Consider the following 10,302-nt stretch of genomic DNA (forward strand, 5'->3'; position numbering starts at 1 on the left):
TAGAAAAATATAATGAATCGAGGATTCGCAGGCCACAACGGATTATGCGCATTAGTACACAAACCATTTGTTTCTAGAAAACTGGGGTAACATTCTGACTACTATACAAACCAAAAATAAAAAATATTTATATTAGAGCATCTTCAGTAGACTAGTTAAATTTCACCTTTTATATCTCTATTTGACTATTCACTCCAAAAAATTTCCTCTTTATATTTCTGCACACTTCAGCAGACTAGTCAAATCACACTTTCCATATTCCATTTACCTATATTTTATTCATAATAGTTAGTTTTTTCAAATGGCTATTTTTTCTTTGCAATAGCTATAAATTAGTACATTAGTTTAGATGAATATTCATGGATCTTTTCTAGTTTTTGGAAATTAAATTTATACTTTAAAAATTCAAGCAAAGTAAAAAAATTGTCAAATTTCGGGAATTTTTATTTAAAATCTGTAACATATTTTTAGTTGGGACCAATTAAAATAGGTTCTTTGTTATTTATTCTATTAGTAAAAAAAATTAGCGTGGTTTTAGGAACTACATAAAGTCACCTTTTTTAATTTATGAAAGAGAGGAGAATGAATAGAGTTTTGAAGTATTTGGCCAAATCTGATAAATGCTTCTTTGTGGGGGTATCCTAAGAAAATCAAAGGATGTTATTTCTATAACCGGGAAGAAGTCAAAGTGTTTATCACCCGGAATTGTGTCTTTTTTGAGAAATAGTTTCTCTCAAAGAGAGTTAGTGGGAGCACGATGCAACTCAAGAAAATTCAATAAACACCAGAAATCGTTTCAGCTCCTATTAAACTCAACAGGATGTGTAAGATGTTGTAGAATATATTGTTGAGCCACTAGCCCCACGTAGGTTTAAATAGGCATGTCACGCAACTGAACGGTTCACGCTACTAACCACGGGGAACTACGATATATTATTGTTGGATAATGATGAGCCCAAAAACTATACAAAAGCAATGGTGGGACCGGACTTTGAGAAATAGCTTGGGGCCATGAGATACGAATTAGAATCCATGTGAAAAAATCAAGTTTGGAACTTTGTTGATCCGCCCGATGTTGTAAAAACCATTGAATGTAAATGGATTTTTAAGAAAATATAGACATAGATGGAAACGTTTATATCTATAAGGCACAATTTGTGGCTAAAGGTTTCAAGTAAATTCAAAGTGTTGATTATGATGAAACGTTTTCGCTCGTCACAATACTAAAATCTATTAGGATCCTCCTAGCAATTGCTGCGTATTTCGACTATGAGATATGACAAATGAACGTCAACATGGCTTTTCTTAATGGAAACCTAAGTGAGGATGTGTACATGACACAATCTGAAGATTTTGTTGATCCAAAAAATACCGTGAAGATATGAAAGCTTCAAAAGTCCATCTGTGGGTTGAAGCAAGCATCTCGGAGTTGGAACCTTCATTTTGATAAAATAGTCAAAGGTTTTGGCTTTATCAAGAACGAATAAGGATCTTGTGTTTAAAAAAGGCTAGTGGGAGTACACTTGTGTTTCTGATCTTATATGTAGATAACATATTATTGACCGGGAATGATATTCCAATGCTTGATGCTATCAAATCTTTGTTGCGAAAGAGTTTCTCAATGAAAGATCTAGGAGAGGCAGCATATATATTGGGTATAAAGATTTATAGAGATAGGTTGAGAAGATTGATCTAATTAATCCAAAATACGTACATTGACAATGTATTAAAACGGTTCAATATGCGGATTTCTGCCAATATCATATGGTATTAGTCTTAGCAAGAGTCAGTGTCCCACAACACCTGATGAGCAAGACAAGATGAGTGTGATCTTATATGCTTCGACTATTGCATCTATCATGTATGCCATGCTTTGTACATGCTTAGATGTCTCCTATGCTCTAAGTGTTGCTAGCAAATACCAATCAAACCCAGGTGAAGCTCACTTTGTAGCAACTAAGAATATCCCAAAGTACTTTAGAAGAACTAAGGATATATTTCTGGTCTATGAGGAGCTCATTATAAATAGTTACATTGATATTAGCTTCCAAACCAACAAGGACGATTTTAGATCGCAGTCTAGATTTGTGTTTTGTCTTAATGAAGGCGCGGTGAGTTGGAAGAGTTCCAAACAAGAAATGACTGCTGATTCAATGATGGAGGCCGAGTACATAGTAGCTTCTGAAGCTGTAAAAGAGACTGTTTGGATCAAAAATTTATTTCTGAATTGGGTGTGGTCTCTAGTGCGTCTAGTCTAATGGACCTCTATTTGTGATAATATTGGAGCCATTGCACAAGCCAAGGGGCCAAGGTCGCATCAGAAGTTCAAGCACATACTACGATACTATCACCTTATCCGAGAGATCATAGGTAGAGGTGATGCAAAGATATGCAAGGTGCACACGAATTCGAATATTGCTGAACCATTAACAAAGCCTCTCTTGCAGCCCAAGCATGAGGCACACATGAGCTCTATGGATATTAGATACTTACATGATTGAATCTTGTGCATTTAAGAGATGCCTATGTCTATGTGCTTTTGAATAAACATTTATTTGATTCCTTAAATAATTATCATTTACATTGATCAGTAACTATGTGACTTGTATGTAAAACTCTTTATTCTATTATAATATTAATTCTAAATGATCCTTAATCTAGTATCATTATGTGGGATAATAATGATTCATAGATTAGCGCATTGATTGACAGATGATCATGTTTCACATATCATAGATATGGAGATATCAAATCAATAATATGGACACATATTAGATCACATGGTATTATATTGGCCCACCTTGAGACACTATTGAGATGTTATATATTGTGCCATCAGTTGTAGTGTCGAATAGTGTGCCTGCAGAACCTTTGACCTAAGATCGTCATTGATTCACAGAATGTAAAATAACACACTTAGGGGCTTCCAAACGCTACTCCGTAACTAGGTAGTTATAAAAGTAGCTTTTGGGTATGCTATGAAATATGTCTTGGGATGTGAGCGATCAAGATAGAATTTGCCCCTCCTAGATAATAGGAGAGATATCTCTGGGCCCCTATGTGGATGAATTAAGAAAGTACATGATCATACCAATGTGATTAAAGAGTTGATCACAATATAGTAATCCACTACAAGATCGAGTGAATGGTTGAGCTATAATAAAGATGTCACGTATCTCGCCTTAAGCTTGACTGATATCGTGAGGTAAAGGGATTGGTGCATGAGAATATCAAGGTTCAGCCGATATGATCTTTGTGTGTATTCAGGAGTCAATATGTCTTTCTAGGTACCACTATTGACTTGCAATTCGAAAATAGTTTTTGGGTAGCGGCCGTTTACTCATGAACCTAGCAGGTCACACACTTAAAGGGATGAACTTTAAAACTTGCATGATCGACTCTAGTGTAAGTGAGAGATTGTTGATGATATGCTCTGGATGCAATCGTATATGCAGATTGAATCTGTAAGTGAGATTTAATATGATTAAAAATTCATTAGGGTTTAGAGTCATGATGAGCTTTAATGTGATTAAAGAGCTATTAGCATTCTCTATATAAGAGGAGACAGGGGCCATGACCGCATTGATTTTTGTCCACCAAAACCCTAGCCGCCACCTCTTCCTAAACTCCCTATGAAACCCTAGTCAGACGTGGTGCTAGCACACGGTGTATGACGTTTCATCCCTATACGTGTGGATACCATGGAGGCGCTGTTGCCATTGCTGCAGTGCTGATCGGTGATAAGGACACTACGATGAGATCGACTACTTCCTCTTCGTGGTCGATGTGATCGACTACTTCTGCTTTGTGGTCTCAGAGGGGCTCGAGGAGCAACGTACCTACTCAGAGCTGCTCGAGGAACGACATACTTGCTTGGAGCTGCTCGAGGAGTGTGACACACTTGCTCGGAGCTGGTCGAAGAGATGCCTCTTCTGTATTGATGTGCACAACATTGGATTGGTCTACGCTAACTCTTCTTCCGCTATGCTACGCGTCTAGTGGTAATGATCTATGATCCTCTACTCGTTTGGTTTCTTAGTTGAACGTGGTAGAGAACATTTTATTTTATGCTAGCGTAGCCTACCCGTTTTCCAACAGAAGCTCACCAAATCAGAGCCCTTAGCTTCTAAATCATCCATGCCTCTTCCTCGCGAAGGCGTTCTCACTAGCACCCCTTTTACCCACTAGTTACTTCACTGGTGACCACTGCCTTCCTCCGTCACTAACTACAACCTCCTTCCCCAAGCCTGTGGCTATGCACTTCTAGTTCATGCTCGTGGATGCTGCTGACCTCTTCCTGGACACTGTCAACCTCTTCTACCCCGTAGTCTATGCCGTTGACCTCTATCCCATCCACTCCATTGCCGACTGCGCTGCCCCCGCCGCCCTCAGGTGTGCGTGGGTTCCCTTAGTACACGGAGTCAAACTCCATGGCCATGGGGCCGAGCTCCGTCGCCGCCAAGCCACGGTCTATGACCATCAGGGCTGAGATCTATGGCCATCGTCGCTGCTTGTCTTGGGGTCTTGGGGAAGGGGTGTTGCTGCTCCATGGCTCACAACAAAGGAGGGTTGCCACCGATATTGCTTGTGCCGGAGGAGGTTTCTTGTGCTGGAGAAGGAGCTCCTCGGTCTGCCCCAATTCAATTTCAACAATTTGATTGCAAAACAGTAAACAAACAAACCAACTGAATTGAGTCTATTTCCATTTTCACATGGAAATGAAAATGGGCTCCAATTCAATTCATCTACTCCAATTCTATAAACCAAATGGAACCGTCAAAAGCCTCAAAAGCATTCCTAATTTTTTTTGAAAAACTTTAAAAAATATATCATACACCATATTAATCAAAAATCAAACCTGATTTCATTTGCCTGCACCTTTAACTCCTCATACTTGGGGTTGTGGGGTTGACGGCGCTTAAGCTCCTTGAGCGTCCACCAGCCGGCTGATGGGAATGGACATCTATTGGTCGGGGATTCCCCATGGATTGGACAGGTTGCGGTGGCTACTGTTAAACATAGCAAGTCTATCTCTATATATGGAAGGGTATCCCCTAATCATGGAGCTGCGTCTCCTACCTTGTTGTGTATCCATTGATCATGGTTGTAACACTTTCCTTTGTACATCTTCTATATATATGAAAGCCTATGACCCATAGAGGTCATCCAGCGCCATACAATCTAACATGGTATCAGAGCTAAGGATTTTTCGTTGAAGAATGTCTACCCCATCTTCTTCCTCCTCCTCCTCCTCCCCCTCCACCATTTCCAACATGACCTCATCTTCCATGGCGACAGTCTTTGCTCCAATTCCCATCCACCATGCCGTTACAATTCGTCTCACCAAGAACAATTTCATCATATGGCGCGCCCAGCTCCTCCCCCATCTGCGGAGTATGAAGCTTATGGGCTATCTTGATGGATCCATCGCCGCACCCGCCAAGCTGGTCGTCTCTTCGACTGCTGCCAGTGCTGACCTGGTCCCAAACCTGGCTTATGACCGGTGGTATGATCAGGATCAACAGGTCCTTAGTGGCCTTCTCTCCTCCATCTCTGAGGAGGTCCTCCCCGATGTGGTCGTTGCTACCACATCCAAGGAGGCATGTGACACGTTGCAGCGGATGTACTCCTCTGTCACCTGCGCCCGTACGGTTCAGATTCATGTGGAGCTTGCCATGACCAAGAAGCGAGATCTCTCTGCTGCAGATTATTTTCGCAAGATCAAAGGGCTAGCCACCAAGCTGGCCGCCGCGGGTTCCGCCATGCGCGATGATGAGGTGATCGCGTATCTCCTCGCCGGTCTCGGCCCTGAATATGATCCCTTTTTCACCTCGATGACAACCAAGAGTGAACCACTCACGCTTGATGATGTGTTTGCACATCTGATGGCGTTTGAAGCCCGTCAAGTACAACATCAGGCCGACCTGCAGCTGCATCATGGATCCTCGGCCAATTATGCTGGTCGTGGTGGTCAGCAGAGGAACCGCGATCGTGGGGACCGTGGTCGTGGTCGCCCTGCGTATACTCGGGGTGGTGCACCCTCTCGCTCTTCTGATGGCCGCGGCGCTCGCCACGGTAATTCTTCTCGTCCTCCATGCCAGATATGCGGCAAGATGGGTCATACCGCCGTCAAGTGTTGGTATAGGATGGACGACTCCTATCAAGATGAGCCTCCCTCTGCAGCTATGGCGGCTACCTCCTCCTACAAGATTGATCCCAATTGGTACAGTGACACGGGCGCCACTGACCATATCACAAGTGATCTCGACCGTCTTGCTGTTCGTGAACGCTATCATGGAGGCGAACAAGTCCACGTCGGCAACGGCGCAGGTTTGCAGATTATGCATGTTGGTCATTCTTCAATTAATACTGCTGCTCACCCTCTTGCATTGCGTAATATTTTACATGTGCCTGATATTTCTAAGCATCTTCTCTCCATTCATAAATTTTCTCGTGATAACAATGTCTTCTTTGAATTTCATCCATGGCATTTTTCTATTAAGGATCGAACGTTGAGGAGAAGCCTTCTGGAAGGGCGGTGTGAGTCTGGCCTCTATCCTATCAAACGGGCTGATCTAGCCGATGTCAAGCACGCCCTTATGAGCAGTTTCGTTAGTCACGCCCAATGGCACGCCCGGCTTGGCCATCCTTCATCCCAAATAGTTCAGTCTATTTTGCGTCTCAATAATATTTCGTGTGCTAGAGAGTCATCTTTGCCAGTCTGTAATGCGTGTCGAGTAGCCAAGAGTCACCAATTACCATATACTAGTTCTATTCATCAGTCTACTTATCCTTTGGAGTTAATTTTCTCTGATGTATGGGGCCCTGCACCTCAATCCGTTGGGGTTTTTAAATATTACATTAGCTTCATCGATGATTTTAGTAAATTTTCTTGGATCTATTTGATGCATGATCGTACAGAAGCCCCCGTATATTTTTGCAGTTCCAGGCGCATGTTGAGCGTCTCCTGGATGCTAAGATTAAATGTGTCCAGTCTGATTGGGGTGGTGAATACCAGAAAATTCATAACACATTTTTTCGTTCTCTTGGCATAGCTCATCGTGTTTCGTGTCCTCACACACATCAACAAAACGGTTCTGCTGAACGCAAGCACCATCATATTGTTGAAACTGGCCTTGCTCTTCTCGCTCACGTCGCCATGCCTCTTAAATTCTAGGATGAAGCATTTCTTACAGCCACATACCTCATCAATCGCCTTCCTACTCGTGTTATCGACAACAAGTGCCCTTTGGAACGTCTCTTTAATACACCGCCCAATTACTGATTATTAAAGGTTTTTGGGTGTGCCTGTTGGCCTCATCTTCACCCCTATAACAAACAAAAACTCTCCTTTCGTTCCAAAGAATGTGTTTTCCTAGGCTACAGTTCATTACATAAGGGGTACAAGTGCCTTGACACTGATTCCGACCGTGTCTATATCTCTAGAGACGTTATCTTTGATGAGCATGTTTTTCCATTCACTAGGAATCCCCCTGGTCCTTCCCAAACCTTGCAATCGAATCCCACCAGTCCTGATTTGAGCATCTTGTATTTGGGAAACAGCAGTACTAATTTGGATTGTGATCATATGCATACATCTGTGCCTGCTAATTTTTTGGATGCAGAAAATCCGGCAAATCTGTCCCAGGAATCTGCTCCGGACTTGCCGCCACTGTCGACCACGTCCTTGCCACGTGAATCGGCTTCGGGATCGCCACCAGCACCTGCCATAACTGCTGCCCCGGGTGCCCCGCTCTCCGATCATGTGCCCGCGTCGCCCGGACCTTGTCCCGATTCGCTGGGCCGTCATCATGGGACTCGGTCCCCTGCCTTGCCTCGGCACGCGGATCCCTTGGTCGGGTCCTTGCCTGCTGATAGCCCAGGCACTGCGGATTCTTCGGCGCCGTCAGGTACTGCTGCCCAATCAGGTGCTGTGGCCAATGCACCTCCCGCTCATCCGTACGGTACACGGCTGCGGAATAATATCAGGCAACCCAAAGTCCGTACCATTGGAACGGTCACATATTCTGTGGTTCGGTCTCCTGTCTCCGAGCCTACTTCTCATGTTGCCGCTATGGAGCATCCTCTCTGGCGTCAGGCTATGGATGATGAATTTCAGGCCCTCCTCAAGAATAACACATGGCACTTAATTCCTCCTCGTGCTAGCCTTAATGTTATTGATTGCAAATGGGTTTTCAAACTCAAGCAAAAGCCAGATGGGTCCATTGATCGCTACAAAGCACGCTTGGTTGCTAAAGGATTCAAGCAACAGTATGGGGTTGATTATGATGATACTTTCAGTTCAGTTGTCAAGCCTACTACTATTCGACTATTATTGTCTCTCGCTGTTTCTCGTGGTTGGGCTATTCGACAGATTGATATTCAGAATGCTTTTGTACATGGTGTTCTTCATGAGCATGTTTATATGAAGCAACCCCCTGGTTTTGTGGATTCTCAACATCCTGATTATCTTTGCAAGCTAGACAAGCCACTCTATGGCCTCAAACAAGCACCGCGTGCCTGGTTTTCTCGCCTTAGCTCCAAACTCTTGCAGCTGGGATTTACTGCCTCAAAGGCCGATGTCTCTCTTTTCATTTTTAACAAGGCGGGCATTCAGATATATATTCTTATCTATGTTGATGATATTATCATAGTCAGCTCATCTTCTATGGCTACTGAGCGACTCCTTACACAGCTTGAGGCTGATTTTGCAGTAAAAGATCTTGGCACTCTCAGTTATTTTCTTGGGATTCAAGTACATCATACTTCCCATGGGCTTGTTCTGACACAGCACAAATATATACAAGATTTATTGACTCGAACTAATATGCTCACCTCCAAGGGCGTGTCCACTCCTATGGTTCCCAGTGAGAAGCTGTTGTTGGATAGTGGTGAAAAACTCTCGCCTGAGGACACTACAAGATATCGGAGTGTTGTTGGTGCTCTCCAATACCTCTCTCTGACACGACCTGATATTTCATTCTGTGTCAACAAAGTTTGCCAATTTTTATCAGCTCCAACTACTGTCCATTGGGCGGTGGTCAAACGAATTCTACGATATCTTCATGATACTGCTGACATGGGATTATGCTTCACCAAGTCGGGCTCTTCATTGCTTAGTGCCTTCTCTGATGTTGATTGGGCTGGGAACCCTGATGATCGTCGCGGCACTGGCGGCTATGCCACCTTTTTCGGTGGCAATCTTATCTCTTGGAGTTCACGCAAACAACCGACGGTCTCCCGCTCTAGTACGAAGGCTGAATACAAGGCGGTTGCTGATGCTACTGCAGAATTGATCTGGATTCAAGTGCTATTGCGTGAGCTTGAGATTTCACAGGCACGAGCGCCCAGTTTATGGTGTGATAATATTGGTGCTACTTATTTGTCTGCCAATCTAATTTTTCATCGCCGGACGAAGCATGTTGAGGTTGATTATCACTTCGTTCGTGAACGAGTATCAACTCGTCAGCTTGATGTGCGATTCATTTCCTCCAAAGATCAGATTGCAGATATCATGACAAAGCCGTTGGCAGGTCCGATGTTCAATAATTTTCGGCGCAATCTGAACTTAGTTTCACATCGTCCAGATTGAGGAGGAGTGTTAAACATAGCAAGTCTATCTCTATACATGGAAGGGTATCCCCTAATCATGGAGCTACGTCTCCTACCTTGCTGTGTATCCATTGAACACGGTTGTAACACTTTCCTTTGTACATCTTCTATATATATGAAAGCCTATGACCTATAGAGGTCATCCAGCGCCATACAATCTAACAGCTACCAACAATTAGATGGAAAAGAATGATGTGGCAATGCACGTCATGAGGGATGCAGTGGAATTTGAATTTGCTGATGTTTGTTTACCACAATACTAAACCTCAAGGATCTATTTGGAACTTGAGGGATCAAAAGTGGCCCTTTCAGCATTGTACAGACGCAATTTTTGTTACTGACCCCAAACAGAAATTTATTACTCCCAAGTGGAAGCAATACCACAATGGCACAAAAGTTCCTGTCACCATCTCAGGAGGATCTCAACACGCAAAGGAGCGTTTTCTCCGAGGGAGGCGCAAATGAGGGCGACGACACGGCGCGTCCGTGACCCCGGCTCCTCCTCCCATTCCCATCGCAAGATGGATCGGCCCCCCGGGCCCTCTACCTCCACGGACCCAGTCCATACACCACCCGAGCTCCCTGACCCCACACGCAGCCACGTCACCGTCCGCCCACGCGCCGAACCGGCGCCCCGCACGTGCAACGTCGCCCACGAGGCCGCGGCGCAGCTGTAATAAAATAAAATAA

The 10,302-nt window shown here is 43.8% G+C and overlaps 1 non-coding gene across 1 annotated transcript; it reads left to right on the top strand.

Moving 5' to 3' along the window:
• The first annotated feature begins 5,759 nt into the window (after positions 1-5,759).
• LOC133885960 (small nucleolar RNA Z247) lies at positions 5,760-5,899 on the top strand. Its single transcript, XR_009903292.1, has one exon. It is a non-coding gene; the product is annotated as a small nucleolar RNA Z247 (small nucleolar RNA).
• The last annotated feature ends 4,403 nt before the right edge of the window (positions 5,900-10,302 follow it).

The sequence above is a fragment of the Phragmites australis genome, chromosome 11 (assembly GCF_958298935.1).
Source record: "Phragmites australis chromosome 11, lpPhrAust1.1, whole genome shotgun sequence".
NCBI lineage: Eukaryota > Viridiplantae > Streptophyta > Magnoliopsida > Poales > Poaceae > Phragmites > Phragmites australis.